Below are 10,272 nucleotides of genomic sequence, written 5' to 3'. Positions count from 1 at the left end.
GCTATTTTAGGCAGCATCCAGGCCTAATTGTAGTGTCAGCAATGATGTAAGATGCTGATGTTTGGGTAAATATTATTACAGTATAAATCTAAATATTAAAAAAAAAAATGTTTGGCCAAACAAAACATTTATCATTGTCCAGTATAATCTCTAGCAGTGAACTTAAGTGCACTAAGTTGGTGTAAGCGGCCTGGAGAGGTAATAGCCGCACTTTAGAGCTGTCTCAGTGAACGGTGCACACAAATGAGCGCCGTGTCTTTTCGCTTTAATGTCCCTCTATCGATGAGCGCCTTCTATCGGAAATAAATTACGGTTCCCGTTAACTCCGCACGGCACAGCGAAGCGCGAGCTCCGGCATCGGCGCTCTGACTACACAAGGTGATGGATGTTCGCGCCCGCTCGCCTTTAATTCACCTGCACTTATGCACACACAAACTCTCTCAGATTTAAACGGGTGGGTGGAGGGGGCGTTTTGACTGTCTGTGCACTGCATAGGCCCTTATGTTTTTTGTTGCATTAAAAATAAGTTAGTAAAACTTTTTTTAAAGCTCCTATTAATCCGTGGCTGTGGATGAACTTTCTAAAATGTCCAAGTTCATGTTTATAGCTCTACAGAATTTTATTGATCTCCTTTCTAAGGAGTAAACTGGCAGTTATGGTAAGTCCAAATGAACTTAACGTATTAGTTTAAATCTGATTAAACAATGCAGGTGTTAATTCAACACCATGGTTTATTTTGCACAACTATATTTTACAATTAACTGGTGCACATTTATCATGCTAATATTTTCTTCCTTACATTGAACAGGCCTCACCAAACTGACAGACGCAACAGTGTTCTTTTACATCCAGCTATCTAATTTCCTGCTGGGGCTATGACTCGAATTTGCTCTAAATCAAGTCAGTTAAAGTCTGTCCATGTCTTTAGAAAATCTTTGTCTTTTCCCAAGATTGCCTGCATGTTTACACAGTGTTTATAGAATAGACGAACTCCATAGATGACCGATATGCAAGAATACAGTGCAAGAGTTTACTCTTAAGCATCATAATACATCTTTTAATAATAGTTTTAATTATCTGCTTCATTTACGACGTTTTAGCATCATTTGCATTACATTCATTTGAATTATTATATAAACCTGAACAAACTGTCTGATCTTTTTGAGTCCAAACAGAAGTACAATTCACATCACAAACAGTTTATGTAAAGTTTATTTCGTAATAACTCCGAAACATAATTTTACATTAATAATATAATTGCATTATCACAGATTGTGTTAATGATATATGCATAATTGCAGGTCTATTTTGCCCGTAATTTTTTTGTCGGTGTAGGTTTGATAAAAATAATAAAATTCTGAGATAGCATTTGTGCATATTATACTGCATAAATTGTATTGCTACATGAGTAAAAGAGATTCACTGATTAATTAATAGTTGGTATTTTGTTTTCGACAATAATAAATCAAAACATTTTCGAATTTTAGGACGACAAGCTTCAGTTACAGTTTATTCAACTTTAAGCTTCAAGTGTTTTGAAATGCTATCTAATCAAATTTCTGATATTTTGGTGGATGATTTCGTTAGACTATGTATTAATCCCAGTCTGTATAGCTGAAGAACATTAGCAATGCCCGAGAAAAAAGTGTTTATTAATATAAATATAATCAAGGGAATCTTGGCATTCCCGAAAGCATTTGCACTCTATAATTTTCCGTGCTCGCTTTCACGGCCGATAAATTTGAATCTAGCTTAATTTTTTATTTGTTCATGCTTTTTAGGAATTGATGAAATGTGGAGCAGCTGTTGCATTGATGAACTATTGATTAGAGCCTATAGGAACATCATCAGCTAAACTGATGCCCTGAGAAGAAAGCCAAGACTGACGGGCTTCGCATTATTCATCTAATAATTTCACAGCATACATGTTACTTATAGACTGATTGCTCTATTTCTTGGGTTGTTTTTTTTATGGAAATCCGTAACTTATTAATTAATTGAAACAATATTTTTTAACTTTTGTAATTGTTACAATTTGTCTTTTCAGTGAGCAATGTCTTTTCCTATATGGACGTATTAAGATACTGTGTATATGAGGAGATGTCTACGTGAAAAGTGGAGTTTTAGCAGATTATTATTATTATTATTATTATTATTATTATTATTATTATTATTATTATTATTATTATTATTATTATTATTATTATTGGTGTTGTTGTTGTTGTTGTTAGTTGTTGTTGTCGTTGTTGTATATACACCATTTAATGCTTTAATGTTGATATTATTTTTTAATAGTGCTATTTTATAATAAATGTGCTTCTTATAAACCTGCCGAATAAACAGTTGGATTTAATGAAACAAATGAATCTGGCATTTATTGGTCTAATTTAACATCGATTTTTTTTGTATTTAAATTTCTTTACGAATTTATTAATTTACAAATCATTTTACGCCTGAAAAAAGAGACTGTTAAAAAAACGTAGCCATTTTATGAAACAACTTGTGGTGTGTTTTGTTTTGTTTATTTTATTATTTGTAAGGGAAATTTGCAAGTAGTTGAATGAGAAATTTATGTAGAGTGTCGTGATGAAATGGAGAGGAAAACCATGGTGTGTGTGTGTGTGTGTGTGTGTGTGTGTGTGTGTGTGTGTGTGTGTGTGTGTGTGTGTGTGTGTGTGTGTGTGTGTGTGTGTGTGTGTGGTAAGATGAAGACGCTCTTCCCTCTCCTGCTTCGATGTGATCGGAAATCAATATCCTTTAACTCAGTGGAGTTGTGCGGATTTGAATCTCTCGGTCCTGTTAGAATAAAAGACAAAGGTTGGAGTCATGAACTCGGGTTGGACGGATTGCGTGATATTTTGCAGACACCCTAAGCCTTGCGTCTTAATAGTGCGCGTGAAATAAGCGTTTTAAATAAGTGCTTTTCTGCCATTAACAACAGGACAGTGGATAAATATCGGTTTAGGATTTCCAGAGCATTTAAGACTATATTTTGTCATGTAGTAGTCAGCTTTATTTAGTTGTAAAAGCGTTCATTACATTTGATTTAAAAGGGACACATATTAAACTCATACCGAGATATTGCTAAAGTTAATGAACTTTAATAATAAAATCACATACATTTCAACACGTGATCAAACGTTAACACGTTTAAATAAACACGTGCCTTCAAATGTGGATGTAAAAAACGAGAAGAAAAAATAAAAATAAATGCTGTAAAATAAAAAAAACTCTAAATTAAAAAAAAATAATAATGTGAACAAAATAAAAATCACGTGTAAAATCTAAATACAGGCACTGCATGCATGAAAAGTGAAGAACGTGTGCAAATGTGTGAAACATCACTTAAAAAAAGGTCTGGTGAAACTTTCATGTGGATTTTGTAAGCTTAAAGCTCGAGATATACACGGATAGAATATCCATCACTATATCCAATGTTGGGCCCATTAAAACATGTGGTTATTGGGCCTCTTGATCAAGGATTATATATAGTCAATATTAAGTAAGCAGTCTTGTATAGCTGTCATTTCTATTCCCCTTCAGATGACGTATTATTTTTTTTTTTTTACTCAGCCCATAAACATCTACCAAGAATTTTATTCATGTCTTTCAATCATTTTTGTGTTCACTAAAATGTTAATAAAAAAAATTCATTGTAAAATTTTGGCAAGTAAAAGCAATGTTAATTGTGTTTTGATACCAGCGCAGTTGTGCCAATCCAAATAATTATTAAATTTGTGATTTGTCTTGTTAAAATCATTTAGAACCCAGCTACCTTTCCATGTACATGATAAATGACACCATTAACAAGCACACTCTCAGTATTAAAGGTTTTTCCTTGTTGTTGGGATCGTACCATTAAGTACCTTTCACGTTAAAATATAAATAAATATATAATATATAAAAGCTAATTAAAGGTATACAGGAAAAGGAATGGTATACCTAAAGTAAATGCACCCTGTAAATCAAACCCCAGCGACATGGAAATGTATAGATTGTTGCCTCTCTTTCCAATAGCGTGTGTATAATAGATTTATTTTCCTAATTCTCTTTGCTTATGCATAAGGTAGATGTACATATGCATTTAGGTCTATGCACATGCAAAAGGTTTACATATATATGTGTGCGCAGATTTGCTTTTGTTACTTTAAATCTTCTAAACTTCTTATGAAAAAATTAAGTGTGCAGTGATGTAAGCTTTTACTACATACATTTACAGACTTGTATTTATGATGTTTAGTTTAAAAAATTTTTTAAAACTTTTTATAAAGCTTGTGACAGTGTTAATGGAGGCAAAGCACCTCGTTTTGTTGATAATTAGTTTGCAATTTGAAATGAAAATTAAAGATTAATATTTTATATAAAAAAATTAAAGATGAGATTTAATCACAACATAAAGGTATAAAAAGCTATAGAGTATGTTAACATGGAGGCAAGGCACTTTAAATTAATGTACTGGTTTACCGGCTCAGACAGATCCATACTTTGAAAAGTATCATTGAAAGAAAATCTTTTCAAAACTCAGTTGCAATTTTAAAATTAGACTCTCGTGTTTGTTCAGAACTAGTGTGATGTACTTGTCTTTAGAAATTGAACCATTAACACAGTTATTACCTTTAGCCTATAAGGCTAGACTCATTTCAAGCTCCTTGGTTGTGAGGTTGTCCAAGTTCACTCCACACACATGGATAGACAGACATTCTCCAGGCTTTTTGCTGTAGCTCCCTACTCAATGTTTTATTCCTGTTCATTATAGTTATTGCATTAAAAACCACAATTGACTTCCTTTAGATTGTACAGTAAGTAAGTCGTCTCTTGGGCTTAAAGCCAACTGCATTTGGAATTCTGCACTTTGCCCAATGTCTCCTTCGGAATTTGCATTAATGTTCAAACTGTATTGGGCAGAAAACATGCCGGCAGGAGCATCTTAATGTAAAAAGAAAAAAAACAATAATAAAACAGCCCACCCTTTAAATTCACTGGAGCTCTGGTTGCTAAGAAACAGAGGGAGAGATGGATTAAGAAGGAATAGTCGATCAATTCTTCAGGGAGGTGTGTGTGTGTTTCTGTGTATTTTTGTGTGTCTGTGTGTGTTTGTGTGAGTCTGTTTTTGCTATAAAAAAAATGCTCTCGTGTGGATGTTGTGCAATAAGAAATAAAAAAAATTATGATAAATTAGAGCCAGAAAGTTTTATCGTCTGCATGTATGTGGTGACTAAAGGCCACCATGTTTATACAGGATACAGGATCATACTTGCTGTTGACTTTTTGATTCACATATGCTTTTTTATTCTCAACCTACATGTATACAGATCTGCTTTTTCTACATGAGACATAAAAACATCTCCCACATATACAAACACACATGCAGTCACAGACACTCATACACTCACACGGTGTTATGCATGTGCATATCGAGAATGAGTATTGATCTCTACTGGGAGTCAGCTCCATTCTTTCATAGCCTGCTGTATCTGATCTCTATTCTTCACACACAATAGTATTTCTGGGCTACAGTAACACTAAATGTCAAACTCCTACCCTCCTTCTTTCAGTCTTTTCCCTGGTTCTGTTTCTCTGTCTCGCTTTTTCTGTGCGTATGTCTGTTTCAAAGGAAGGTTCAGTGCTGGATGAGTTTCGCTGAAAAAGAAGCGAAAGATGGAGTACAAAATTTATATTAGGACAGAAATAACCACAATCTCTATGGAAACAGAGACTGAGCGGAGAACCCCTGTACATGTCCCACTTTGCTCTCTCGTAAATATTTAGACAACTACGTCATTCTGGCTGTTGAATTTTCACAGGTTAAACTAATGACCTACATGGCCATCAGGCTATACCTCCTATTTACTTTATGGGAATTTCTGCCAGACAAAGTCCAATAGCTTGAGATGTAGGAGTGATAAAAGGTGTAGTGTGGGTAGTGCCTGCAATAATTAACCTTTTTTATTGCTTTTTATTCACATCCATCTCAAGCAAAGCTATCAGTGCCCAGTGTGTGTGTGTGTGTGTACAAATGACCTCTATGAGTGAACATTCAAAGCTGGTGCCCTTAGGACATAGGCACCTGGTGAGGTCACAGAATGTCCAGTGAGGTCGTAGGGATTTATTTGATTTTGCCTGGCTGGTCAGCATAGGGAGCACACGTTCCTTCTTATCGCAAAGAAACAAGCCGTATGCAATTAGACACACAGGGCCATCACTGCTGGCATTCACAATGGGGATTAATAGATCTGCTAATACCAGCAGATAAAACATTATGGACCCGCCTGCTCAGCACCTCGGACCAACTGAGAGTCAGAAGATGAATGATGCTGGCCAATTAGAGAAAAGGTAGGTAAGATGGACAGCACGGAGGAGGCGGGATCTTGTTGGATGTGGTGAGTCAATTAGAAATACATTGGTGCGGGAGTAATCAAAGACAATGGGAATTGAATTGAGCACACTTGTCCTTCTTCACGGCCATGTAAACAAAATGCATCCCTTCAAGCGTTCAGTGAACATACTGTATGCATCATCACGTAATATTAACATCACACCAGCATCCAGGGTATTGGTAAACAAACACGCATGCTTGCAAAAACACATGCTTAAAAACTACAATAATATATACATTAAGCAATCAAATATTCCCTCCTCTAAGATTTTAAAGATAGCCTAATTCTAACCCTCCAAGCATCTGTATCTTCTCAAATCTCCACTTATAACCGGAAGAGAAATATGGCTGCCTTTTTTTCCACAGGCATATTGATTTTGTGAGGGGGAACAAAGGAAGATGGAGAGGAACAGAAATGCTGGGTGAGGAAAGCATGCCATTTCATCCAGGAAGGGTGCTTCACAATGCACAGAATGGCAAATTAAACTTTTTCTACTCTCAGATATTTCATTTTATTGGCAAATTTCTGTGGAATTGGATTTGAAGGATGCAGAAATGAATCTACTAATAAACTCAGTTAAAGCGCTGTTAATTACATAGCTAATTAATAGTATGTAGGGACAGACAAAGAACCTGATCTCTGCGTTTTCATAATATGTTCGTATGCATAAATATTGTGTGATTGTGTGCACTTATGGGGTGTGTGTTATTTTCTTACAGTATGAGAGTGAGAGTGTTGAGCTTGTGTGTAGGTGATTAGTCTGGCTGGCCAGCGATAGAGAGAGTTGATCAATATGGTATTGATCGAAGCCGGGTAGTGTCAGGGGGATTGGGGGGTGGTGGTGGGAGGGAGGCAGTGGGCTGCAGGTTGACTTTTAAAAATCCTTTACTCTGCAGATGACAAATAATCTTTGGAATTAGAGGGAGCAGGAAAATACTCATACTTCTGGTTGACTCTGATGGCGTTGAAATGGCGCGGCTGCAGTCCGCAGCTTTCTCTTCCTGATGGGGGTTTATGTGCTCTGTATTGTGTAAAATAAACGACAAACCCCTCACATACAATTCTTCATTCAGAGGAAGACATGTTATTTTCAACATCCACAAAAAGAAAGCAGCGAGGCTGACTCGTGTGCTAGACTGACTGCTTCAATATGGCAAGCCAAAGTCATCAATCACCTATAATGTCTTTTTTAACCCAATAAAATGATGATCCATTACACTCCAGCCATTTAAAATAGCATTTCAAAAAAAGAGCTCGCCTTTTGGGTTGCCAAAAGGGCGTTTGTTTGTCTCTACGAATGAACTTTTGCCCTCAGTGCTCAGACTCATTGCTGAGTTCTTGAGCAAAACACTGTTAGTAATCAGTATCTGCAGTGGATGATGGTTTTCTAAACTGATTGAAGAGCCCTCATTCACCAGAGGAGGCCAGAATGCCAAGAGGAAGCTTGCTTAACAATGGTAGGAAGCCTCATGAGGACTGCAAAGGCATGGTTAATATTATTGATTTAAATCCTTGACTTGGGTGTGAAAACGTCTCCTGTTATAAGGCCAGCATGGCTTGTTTCTTTGTGTGTGATCTCTTGTCCTTGATTAGACACACGCAACAGCTCTCCGATCTCAGCTGGATTTTTCAGCCAGAAGAATCCAACATGGCTGTGAGTGTAAACAATTTTGCTTTTAAATGTATAAACAGCTCAATCAGCAAAGTGTTTTATTACCCAGACTTGATTGAAGCCACACAAGTATTGCATCATTAAATGAATACTCAGATATGTATGGAAGCCTGAGGACAATTGTTTTTGTTACTCATAAGTGATTATGAGATTATAGTATGTCACTTAACAGTTCTCATCACATATTCCCACAGAACCACAACATTTTAAAATTTTCCCCCTATTCAAAATGTAGTCCCATCTCTACAAAGAACAACTTTACTTTATTCTATTTCCCAATATCTTTGTCTGAAGAAATTGAAAAATCCTCCTACAAAAATACGTTTTGTATAAACATTTATATCACATAATTTTCTAAAACAGCAGCTTTGACAATATTTCTGGACAAAAGGTTTATATTAATGTTCTGTAGTATCTATAGTATCACAATACACATGGACTTAATACACATTATCAGAGCCTACTAAGAAACAAATTATAAATACGTGTTAACTCATAAATAAAACATATATTTAGGACCTGCATGATTTCATGATTACAGAAGTTAATTGAAAATCTAGTAGTCTTGCAATTTTTCAAACTTTTCCGCAGATTGTGGCCAAGATTTAGGTCACCAGGACACGCCTTCAGCCAAAACACGCTCATTCGTGTACGTAAAACTTGAGTTAAGCTATCATAGAAAGTAAATACAAAAGTGTCTTCACTTGCAAGTGTTTAAAAGAATAATCCCAAGCTTGTTGTTTCACCAATTCAAGTCGTTTCCAGCAAAAATAAAATAATTTGCATAGATTGTTTTGAAAAATCTACAGGGAAATCAAACTGTTTTGGTCCCAATAATCTGTCAGAAAAATATGTCAGGACCATATACATTTAGTTGATATGATAGGTTGTTCTCTACAGAGAAGTTTATTTAACCTTTTTTTAGGAAGGAGTCTCCAGTGTCAGTGTATTTAGGCAAAAGTAACAGAGGTAAAAGCTGTAAGTTTATAGAAGTCTTTCCAGTTGCTTGGGAAGATGATAAGTTGGATTCTTATTCTTATTCTTATTGGTGAAGAAACAGTTTACAGTTTAGAAAAGTCAACAGATCAAAAATAATGCTTCTTCTGTACATGTTCCTTTAACTACACATGACATCTTGTTTTGTCTGTATCTGTCATCTTTGTTTTGCCAGTTGCCTGAATTATTGCTTATTTTCTCAGTGTGAGGAAAAGCGCAAATAATAAATGTAATCGAATGCAGACAGAAACTGTGTCAAAATCCTTGAAGTATTTTTTTTGTTAATATGAAATGGAAGTTTGTATTTCGTATTTCTGAATGTAAAACAGCCGCTAGATCACTTTGAATTGCACGGCCTAATCTTTCTGTGCTTTAATGTACAACGGATCTGGGACATCGTCTCCTTTCTGATTCAGACACGTTGCTTTAGGACACAAGCATCAATAGGAACTTGAGTCTTGTTTGGAAGCTTTAGTCTCTCTTTTACAGTCTGCTTTTTTTTGTAAACAACAGAATCAAAAGCTTCAATTATATTTGTTTCTTAAGGAGTGAAAACATTTCCTAGCTCTTAAGATATTGTCGTCAATTTTGGTGAAATTGCAATCAGTTGGAGTGCATTTTTAATGTTGTCAGTCCACTGATTTCAGCTGTACTTCAGCTCTCTATCTTTACTACAGAATTCTTGTAGCTGCACTTGGATATTGACAGCTGTACTCCTGATATGCCATTAATTAATAGGTGGATTTCTTATCACATTGATTACTTCTGCTCGACAAAAGGTCATGTGTAAGGTTTCGGGAAACATCTATTAAAATATGGGAAATCACTTCTACTCTTTATGCCCATCATGTCTTCTTAAAGAATATAATCTCTCTCTCTTTATACGTATAAGACTATAACTTGAAATGATGTCCATTCCTTTACATGTAAGGCAGATAGGAAAAGACAGACACAGGAAAAATGAGTAGACGCATAAGATTGTAAATAAATGTGTGCGTCATCAGGCAGTAACCTTACAGGGCATGCCGGATTAAAAAAAATGCAGTAAAAAATTATATAACACTTTATAATCAGCATTTGTAGGCTTTGGGTGTCCAACATCAAATTTTACAGTTTGCATTTATAGTGAGTGTCCTGGCCATATGCCAGAGGTCATAGGTCAGAAGGCAGGGGCTTTTGAGTCACATCACTCTGATCATCTCTTTGACCTTCTGATGCACTTACATT

This window comes from Tachysurus fulvidraco, chromosome 22, assembly GCF_022655615.1.
Source record: "Tachysurus fulvidraco isolate hzauxx_2018 chromosome 22, HZAU_PFXX_2.0, whole genome shotgun sequence".
NCBI lineage: Eukaryota > Metazoa > Chordata > Actinopteri > Siluriformes > Bagridae > Tachysurus > Tachysurus fulvidraco.
This window is presented reverse-complemented; position numbering follows the sequence as displayed.